The following is a 9,817-nucleotide window of genomic DNA, read 5'->3' on the forward strand; positions in this document are numbered from 1 at the left end:
AGTGGGGACACCTGGCCTTTGAGGCAGTAGGCCTATTTTCTGGGTGGAATTATATCCCCTCAAGAAATAGGTGAAGTCAAAACTCCCAGTACCTGTGAATGTGGCCCATTTGGAAATAGGGTCTTTGTAGATGTTCAAGCTAAACTGAGGCCTTTGTGGTGGGACTTAACTAAGAGGACTGTTAGAAAAGGAAAGTACCCAATGTACTCAGCCCTACTATGAGACTAAGTTAGGGTTTTCACATGAAAGCTATAACCCAGTTACAACCTAAGAATGGGGGGAAGGGGAAAAGGGAGGGGAGGGCGGGGGGAGGTGGGTAGAGGGAGGGGGATTGGTGGGATTACACCAGCGGTGCATCTTACAAGGGTATATGTGAAACTTGGTAAACGGTCTGTGAAGCCAGTGAATGATGCCCATGATCATATCAATGTACACAGCTATGATTCAATAAAAAAAAATAAAATAAAATAGTGTCCAGTACAAAAAAAAAAAAAAGAAAAGAAAAGGAAACCTCCAGCAGTGCCTGTGGCTCAAAAGAGTAGGGCACTGGCCCATATCCCAGAGGTGGGCGGGTTCAAACCCAGCCCCGGCAAAAAAAAAAAGAAAAAAGAAAAGAAAAGGAAACCTGGACCCAGACGAACAGGGAGAACATGATGTGGTGAGAGAGGCAGAGATTGTACCCACAGATGGAAGGCCACCAGAGGCTGAGAAGATGCCAGGAGGGCTTCTCTCCTGAAGGCTGTGCAGGAAGCACATCCCTGCTTGATCTGACTTCAGGCCTCGGGAACAATGAGCAGCTGCTGTGATGGCCCCTTGTATGGGCCCACTTTGCTCTGGCAAACCCAGCAAACTCATGAGGCACCTCTTGCCCACCCACCCTGAGTGAGCTGCTCTGCCTCCTGGTGTGATCCCTGCAGAAGCTGCTGGTGGCATGCTCCATTAGTGGAGGCCTGGAGAGGGTCACAGAGAGCCAGCTCCAATGTCATCTTGCTTCTCCGGAGGTGATCTGCAGTGTCAGGGCTTTCTGCATTGTGACATCCAGAGAGCTCAGCTGCCTAGACAGTCCTGAAGACTGTGGCATGTTCAAATTAAATATAATTTTTTAAAACCTGCATTTAATGTAAATAAAAGCAGCCCATGAGCATCGTCAGCCATCCTCAAATGGACAAAGGCATGTTAGTGCAGTTCCAGGCCTCACTGCATGTAAGGAACAGTGACTTCTCTGTGCACGCTTGGAGGCATCTGTGGGGCAGATCCCAGCAGGGTCCAGCCTCTGAACGACGTAGTCATCAAGATGAGTGGTTTTTGGGTTGGAGTCCTTTAAAAATCCAGTGAAAGCTATGATCCTCCCCAAGCCCGAATAATGGAGAGACACCACATTTTGCCTACTGTCTTGGCGGCCCATGGGCCCCTGGAAGCCAGTTATGGCTGCTGGCATCCCCTGACCTCCCTGGGGGACACACCTGCTCCAGACAGAAGCACATGCCACAGACTGAAGGAAGGGAACATTTGGAGAGGGACCCAGGGCACATGTGACCCACAATGTGATCCTGGCCACAGCACGCAGACTTGGATATTCCAGGCACACAGACTGGCTTTTATCAGCACTTCACTTTCCCCCACTAAGATTCCTGTGCCTTTTAAGGCAGAGGGAGATCCCAGGGGCTTTATTCCTCCCTGTCCTTGAAGGGCCCTTCTCCACACGCAAACCTCTAATCTCTCCCCTTCCCTTCTTCTTGATTTTGAAGGACAAGGAGGGAAAAATTGAACCATACATCTTCAGATGCTTGTGACCACATTTTAAAATTTGGTTTCACATGCACACAGTGTTTGCTATGTACCATGTACTGTTCTAAGCTCTTTAAAAATAGAATTTCAATTATTTGCAGGCAATGCTTTAGGCATTCATTAGATAGGACAACAGGCTTTTTGCAATATTAATAAGATTTTTTTTTAAATTGAAGCTGTTTATCATGATCTATGGTGTGTTTATTATGATCTATGGTGTGTGTTCTCTTAATATCACTATGTTACTTCTAGAAGATGGAGATCAGTTCTTGGGGGACTCTGATGAGGCAGCCCCAGGGGCTTAGGAATGACAAAAATAAGATTGCATGTAGATAATTAAGCTCTGCCATCAACAAGGGGTCTCAGCAGGGAGATGTGGGCCCCTCCAATGCCTGCAGATAGAAATCAAGCTATCCAAGCCCTAGACGGAGACAGGGGCAAACTGTAGAGCCCTCCCCACCCCTTGCAAACAAGAGGCAGCTGTCAGCTCCTGACATCGGCAGCCAGCAGGGAGTGTGGGCACAGTTGTGATGGACCTCTGGATGATATAAGAGAATCTGTGATGTCTCTTCATGTTTACCTGTTGGCAAATAATTTAATTTTTAAAAACTGTATGACCCAAAGAGAATATGACCTTGAGCTGGATCCTGCCCAAAGACCACAGACTAATAATCTCTTTTTTAAAGAGAAAGAATAACTCTCTGCCAGCCCCAGGCCACACCCGAGAGGAAGCAGGAACCGAGTCAGAGAGCGGACCCTGTTCCACCAAAGTGACAAAAACAGGTACTTCCCCAGGTGAGGTCCTGGGCCAAGGGACCCAGAGGTCCCTGCTCCATGTGGAAAGCTGCATCAGGCTTGCTTGCTCGATGCATGAGAACATCCTGTTCATCTGACCCTCCCGTGCAGACTCCAGGCCCCTCGCTCTCTGCCACTGTAGGGCAGGACATTGCAACTCTGATTTTCCTCTGTGTACAAGGAAACAAGTTAAGTATTGTTGAGTCTGCCCTAGAAAGGTGGGTCTATCCTATATGCAGACGAAGTAGGCCTCCAAGCCTCCCAAGGGCCAACGGCTGCTGTGGACCGGAATCAATTAGCCAACATGGAGAATATCATTCCCTGGAGTCCCCAGCCTGTCGGGTAAATGGCTTTCAACTGCCCCAGCATGTGCCATATGCAATTTCCCGCATGGTGGCTTTGGAGAGTTCTGTGAGAGTTAAGTAGATATAACAGGGGAAACTGAGATTCAGTGAGAGTCAAGGATACACCCAAGGTCATTGGCTGCTTAAAGAAGATTTGCAGCCCTCGCCCTCCTCCAGCGTCTCCTCATGCTTGGGGAGGTAAGGAAGTAATGACAGACTGTTTTGGAAAGGTCATTGCCATCAGCCGCAAGAGCAAAGACTTAGCACTGCAGGGGCAGGTGGTGAATCCAATTTTGTTGATTTTATTTTTCCATACTTTTTATTATATATAGTATTTAATAATACCAATTTATTCTCAAAAATGAACCTAAAATCATATACATTGTATGTTCAGATACCTGCTTAGAAAGACATAAAATAGCCCAGCCTATGAACTAGGCCATTACAAAATAAATTAAAAAGCAGAGTGAGCCAAAAAGAAGCCAAATTGAAAGTGAAGAGACTATAGGGGCAGCGCCTGTGGCTCAATGGGGTAAGGTGCCAGCCCCATATACCAGAGGTAGTGGGTTCAAACCCAGCCCTGGCCAAATAAACAAACAAACAAAAAAGAAACAAAGAAAGTGAAGAGACTATGAAATGAAATATAGTAGAACCTTGGTAAGTTGACCAACCAAGGGACTGAAACAAACTGGCCAACATACAGAGGTGGTCAACAGAAGGAATGAGGCCACTCTACCCACCTGTGCATGAGGTGCATGTCCAGTCTCTGAAAACTAGGTCAACTTAAGAAGATGGGCAATGTAGGGAGGTGGTCAACTATGGAAGTTCTACTGTATTGCCTTTGCCCTTACCTCTGACCTTTGGTTCCCCTCAGGACACTGTCAGAGCTCAATAGCCATCATACAAGAGTTAGAGGGCAGCTAACAGGCCAGGAAAACTGTTATTGATGCCACGATCCCTGCATCTCCAGGCAAGGCCATGTGAGTGCAGAATAATGCACACAGCTCTCCTGAGAAGAAGCCATATTTAGTCCACATTGGTAGGTGACTTCCCTGAAAGCACAAGGGAGACACAAATACTGAAAGAGGCAGGAAGGATAAGGAAAGTCTACCAGGACTTGCAGACAAAAGAAATGTACACAAAGCTAGGAATGGATTGATAAGGATTGGCAAACTCCTTAAGTAAGCAGAGTCGTTGGGTACATAAAACAAATTGAACAGAAAAATATCAGGAGATTTGGAGCCCCTCGAGTAGTACCTGAGGTCAGTAAGGCAATAGTATCCCAGATATTTCTATACGAATACTGGCATTTGTCCTTCTGCTGGTGCTTTGGAAGCAATTCTGGGTGCGGCTGCCCCCTGGTGGTCATTCTGGGGATGTTTTGTTTCTCCCTGCACAGGGAACCCTGGAGACCCCAGCAGCCAATCAGGGGCCTGCAGGGCCTAGGGGAGGCCCTGAACAACTGTAGATACCCTTGGGGAGGCTAGACTTATCCTCATTGGTCAAGTTCAGGGAGACGGGACCCTCCCATGGGCTCTGCTATGACATGGGAGGAAGAATGCGGAGAAGAAGGGAAGTTTTCTTCTGCATTAGAAGTACACCCACCATGAGGCATCTGCCCTGAGTGGGGACCCTGGAAACATACATAGCTCAGCATTCTCAGGAAGTTGCCAGTAGCCCTGATCCCTTCCTTTGTGCTGGAACCTGCTCGCCTCCTTCCCCTATCCCAAGAATAGCACTTTATCACCCTCTCCAGCCTTTACTTCCCTTAAAAAATAATCTCTCACCCAGAACTAAGTCCCCTTCAGTTTCACACCTGTGACAGATGACTCAAGCTGTGCTGGGAGAAAGGATTCCACTCTCCAATGACCTGGAGGGCCTCCGATGCTTTGGTATCACCCTCTATTTGCCCAGTTACAAGGTCACGGGGATGATCAATCACATGGCCCATGGTGCTGGACAGGTGACAACCACTGTGAGCACAGGTGACAGCTTATTAGTCACCTGTGCTCACAGCCCAGGAGAGGGGGCTACCTGCAGGAACAGAGCAGAGAGGCAGAGGCTGTGGGCAGCAGGCTTTGTAGTAACAAGAGGGAAGGGTGATCCCTGGCTTGCACAGGCTGGCAGGAAACTGAAGCCCACTGCTCAGGAATAGGCAGGAACTATGTGTGATCCCCATTATGGGAAGGTTGCCTGGCTGGGAGGGGAGCTGGCAGGCCATGCAAGGCCCTCCCATTTCACCAGATGTCAAGGCAGCACATAGCATTGGGCCTTAACTTTAGGCTTTGTACCCTAAAAGCCGTACACTGGTGGGTACAACTAAGTAGGTTATGCACTGAGTTCAGCATGGGCCTTTTGGGGTGGTCAGGGAGCAAAATGCAGCCCCCTCCTGTAGCTGAGCCCTGGACCCTGGAACAGGACTCTGGTCACCCAGTAGAAGGAGTGGCTTCTTCCTGTTTGCACCAAACACATGTGGGCTGCAGGACTCTCCAGTTGGCTCTGACCCTCCTTCTTTTGCTCCTTCCACACCTGCCTCTGAGCGTGGATGATGCCCGCACCCCAGCCACAAACAGGAATGTCCCATTAAACAGCCACCACTGGGACCTCCTCAGGCACGGGGAGAAAGGGAAACAATGGGTGGTCCAATGAAGCAGTCCTGGGCCTCTGCTAGCCTCGCACATTCCAGAGGGAGAGAGAACAGGGCAGCAATGAAGCTCTGGCTTGGATGAGATTAAAAATCTCAGCTGCTTGTCGTCAGAGGCTCAGCAAGTTTGGGCAATAATTGAGGAATTACTGGAAACTGAGGAAATATTAGAATTCAGGCCTTTCCAAGAATGTCATAAAGTTGAAATCATACAGTATGCAGCCTTTTCAAATTGTCTTCCTTCACTTAATAATATGTGTTTCAGTTTCCTCCATGTCCTTTTCCTAGCTTGAAAGCTCATTTCATTTCAGTACTGACTAATATTCCATTATCTGAATGGACAACAGTTTATTTATCTATTTACCCAGTGAAGGATATCTTGGTTACCTGCAAGTTCTGCAATTATAATAAAACTGCAGTAACACCCACATGCAAGTTTTTATGTGGGCACAAGTTTTCAACTCCTCTTAATAATAAGTGTGTAGATCCTTGGCAGGGGAGGAGACAAGATGGCTGACTGAAGCCAGCTTTCCACAGAGGGTCCCATCCAGAAGGAGAGTTAAAGGACAGAAATTTAGCAAGTAACCTGGCGGATTAGAGCTGCACCAAGAGAGAAGGTTGAAGAACGCACATCAACCATGCTGAGGCAAGAATACAAACAAAAGGTACAAAATCCATCACCAAGCAGACAGGAGTCCCTCCCCATGAGAATGGATCGGAGTACCCCATAAACAAATGAGCAGAGTTCAAAAGTCCTTCCATTATACTCCACAGGAGAGACCCTCTAAAAACTGGACCTTCTTCCCCTACTAGGGTGCCATGGTGCTCTCCTGCCAGGCACAAAACTGTGTAAAACTGTATATATTCTCTACCTGCAGTTCTGAGCTCCCAGCACTCTCCTCCACTCTCACTCTGAGGTCTGGAGGCCTGTCCCCCAGGAGTCCAGATTCTTGGGTGATTTCTCGAGGAGTGTGGACAGGGCCTGGACAACTGCTGGTCAGTGCTGATTCTGCGGCAGGGGAGTGAGGAGAGGGACGGTCAGCTGAGAGGGAGCCATGACGGAGTGGCGGTGCCCCGAGGCGCAGAGCAGCAGCCATTTTTGGCAACAATAGGGCTGACCCCTGGATGTTCTGGAGTCACGCCCCCTGTCTCTCTGGGCAGCCAGAGGAGGCTGGGCATCTTCTCAGGTGGCAACCACAAGCAGAGCAGATCTGGGATGGAGATGCAGGCCCCATGAGTGAAGGGTTTGCTTGAGGTGGTACCAGCCCGGGTGGAGCACGGGGACTAGAAAATGCATGCACAGTGCCGGCTGACTCCCAGGGTGGGGCTGACACAGAGGACCACTTTACTGAGACTAAAATGCACCCGGCCCTCAGGGGATTATCAGCCTAGACAAAGGAGAGCAGGAGGCTAGAACTGACAGCTAACCGTGCTGCGAATACAAACCTGCAGCAGCAAAAACAGGGCCTGAGGTGCAGGTTCTGTGAACTCAAAACAACTTCTCTTCTGCAGGGGAATTTAGCCGAGACAGAAACAAATTCCACAAAGTTGTTCTGTTCAGTCAGTAACATCAATTAGGGGCAGGGCTGGAACTGAGTGAACACCCCCAGCCTCACCTCCCCCTGCCAGATACAGGCAGAGAGCAGTGGCCTGGCTGAGGAGACATAGATTTCCTTGTGATTCAGGCAGGTGCAAACCCCTGGAGTATCTGCTCATTGGAGGCAACTGGGTCACAGGCCTGTGTGGTTATCAGTGACTGGGTGTGATAGAGGTGCATCAATCTTCCCGGACTAATCTGTTTGCTGGGTGGGTCCTGCTGACCTCATGGAACACCAGAGCAAGTCATATTTGAGTTGTCAGCAGATCCCTGTGATCTAGTTGCCTGAGACCTTTTAAACTCTTACATCTGAGACAGGTGCCGACTGAAACAATTGATTTGGACTTTTTGAACTGAGCCAATCACCCGAGGACTATCCAAGTGATGCCCTGGGTATGTGGTTGTAGGAAGGTTTGATTTTCCTTTTCCAATTGTTGCCTGTGGGGGGAGGGATGACTTAACTGCTAGTATTTCTCCACAGCTGAGACTTCAACCCAGAGTAACTATTTCACTAGGGTCAGACAGAGACCAGCTGAAAACAAGACAGAGCTACTTAGCCCCACCACACAAAATAGGTCCCCAGGTTCTCAGGCCATAGCACCGTATGGGTCCTCAGCAAAGCTCCAGGAGAAAATAATAAAGCTCCAGGTATAAAATAATCATGGGGCGGAATTAGCAGAAAAACTCTGTAACATGAATAACCAGAGTAGATCAACCCCCCCAAGGAAACATATGGAAGATGTAACTGAAGATCTCATTCATAAACAGATAGCCGAGATGTCAGAAATCAAATTCACAATTTGGATTGCAAACAAGATTAATAGAATGGAGGAAAATTTGGAATTAGAAATTCGAGGAGAAATTCAAAAGTTGTCTCAAGAATTCAACCAATTTAAAGACAAAACCACCAAAGATTTTGACACATTGAAACAAGAATTTCCAGCCCTCAAAATCTGAAAAATACAATGGAATCCCTCAGTAACAGAGTGGAGCAAGCAGAAGAAAGGATTTCTGACATTGAAGATAAAGCTTCTGAACACTCCCAAACTCTCAAAGAGGAAGAGAAATGGAGAGCAAAAATGGATCATTCTCTCAGAGAGCTCTGGGATAATTCGAAGAAGGCTAATATCTGCCTCATTAGAATCCCTGAAAGTGATGAAGTATCTCCACAAGGCACAGAGGCCCTTCTCCATGAAATTACGAAGGATAATTTTCTAGACATGCCAAGAGATTCTGAAATTCAGTAGTAGACAGCTTCAGAACCCCAGCCCTACTCAACCCAAATAAGACACCCCCAAGGCACATCATAATTAACTTCACTAAAGTTAATATGAAGGAGAAAATTCTAAAAGCAGCCAGACGTAAGAAAACCATTACCTACAAAGGGAAGAATATTAGAATGACTGCAGATCTCTCTGCTGAAACTTTTCAAGCCAGAAGAGGGTGGCCATCGACTTTAAATCTCCTAAAACAAAATAACTTTCAACTCTTGATCCTGTATCAAGCTAAACTGAGTTTCATTTATGATGGAGAAATTAAATACTTTAATGACATTCACATATTGAAGAAATTTTCCATAACCAAAACAGCTCTCAGACCTATCCTCCATAATGACCAGCCCAATCCTCTGCAACAAAAGTAAACTCACTAAGAAACTTTTGATCAAACTCCAACTTCCACAGTGCCAAAGCATTAAAAATGTCCACTGGACTTTCAAAAAACTCGATACCCAAAATTTTACCAGACTTATCTATATTCTCCATTAATGTGAGCAGTTTAAACTGTCCTCTAAAGAGGCACAGGTTGGCTGACTGGATACAAAAACTCAGGCCAGATATTTGCTGCATAGAAGAGTCACATCTTACCTTAAAAGATAAATATAGACTCAGGGTGAAAGGATGATCGTCCATATTTCAGGCAAATGGTAATCAGAAAAAAGCAAGTGTTGCAATTCTATTTGCCGACACAATAGGCTTTAAACCAACAAAAGTAAGGAAGGATAAGAATGGTCACTTCATATTTGTTAAGGGTAACACTCAATATGATGAGATTTCAAGTATTAATATTTACGCACCCAACCAGAATGCACCTCAATTTATAAGAGAAACTCTAACAGAGATGAGCAATTTGATTTCCTCCAGCTCCATAATAGTCGGAGATTTTAACACTCCTTTGGTAGTGTTGGATAGATCCTCTAAAAAGAAACTGAGCAAAGAAATTTTAGATTTAAACCTAACCATCCAACATTTGGATTTAGCAGACATCTATAGAACATTTCATCCCAACAAAAATGAATACACATACTTCTCATCAGCCCACAGAACATATTCCAAAATCAATCACATCTTAGGTCACAAGTCTAACCTCAGTAAATTTCAAGGAAAAGAAATTATTCCTTGCATCTTCTCGGACCACCATAGAATAAAAGTTGAACTCGGTAATGATAGGAATCTGCATACTCATACAAAAACATGGAAGTTAAATAACATTATGTTGAATGATAGCTGGGTCAGAGATGAGATTAAGAAGGAAATTGCCAAATTTTTGGAACAAAACGACAATGAAGACACGAATTATCAGAACCTCTGAGATACCATAGGGATGGTCCTAAGAGGGAAATTTATAGCACTGCAAGCCTTCCTCAAGAGA

Source organism: Nycticebus coucang, chromosome 16 (assembly GCF_027406575.1).
Source record: "Nycticebus coucang isolate mNycCou1 chromosome 16, mNycCou1.pri, whole genome shotgun sequence".
Classification (NCBI taxonomy): domain Eukaryota; kingdom Metazoa; phylum Chordata; class Mammalia; order Primates; family Lorisidae; genus Nycticebus; species Nycticebus coucang.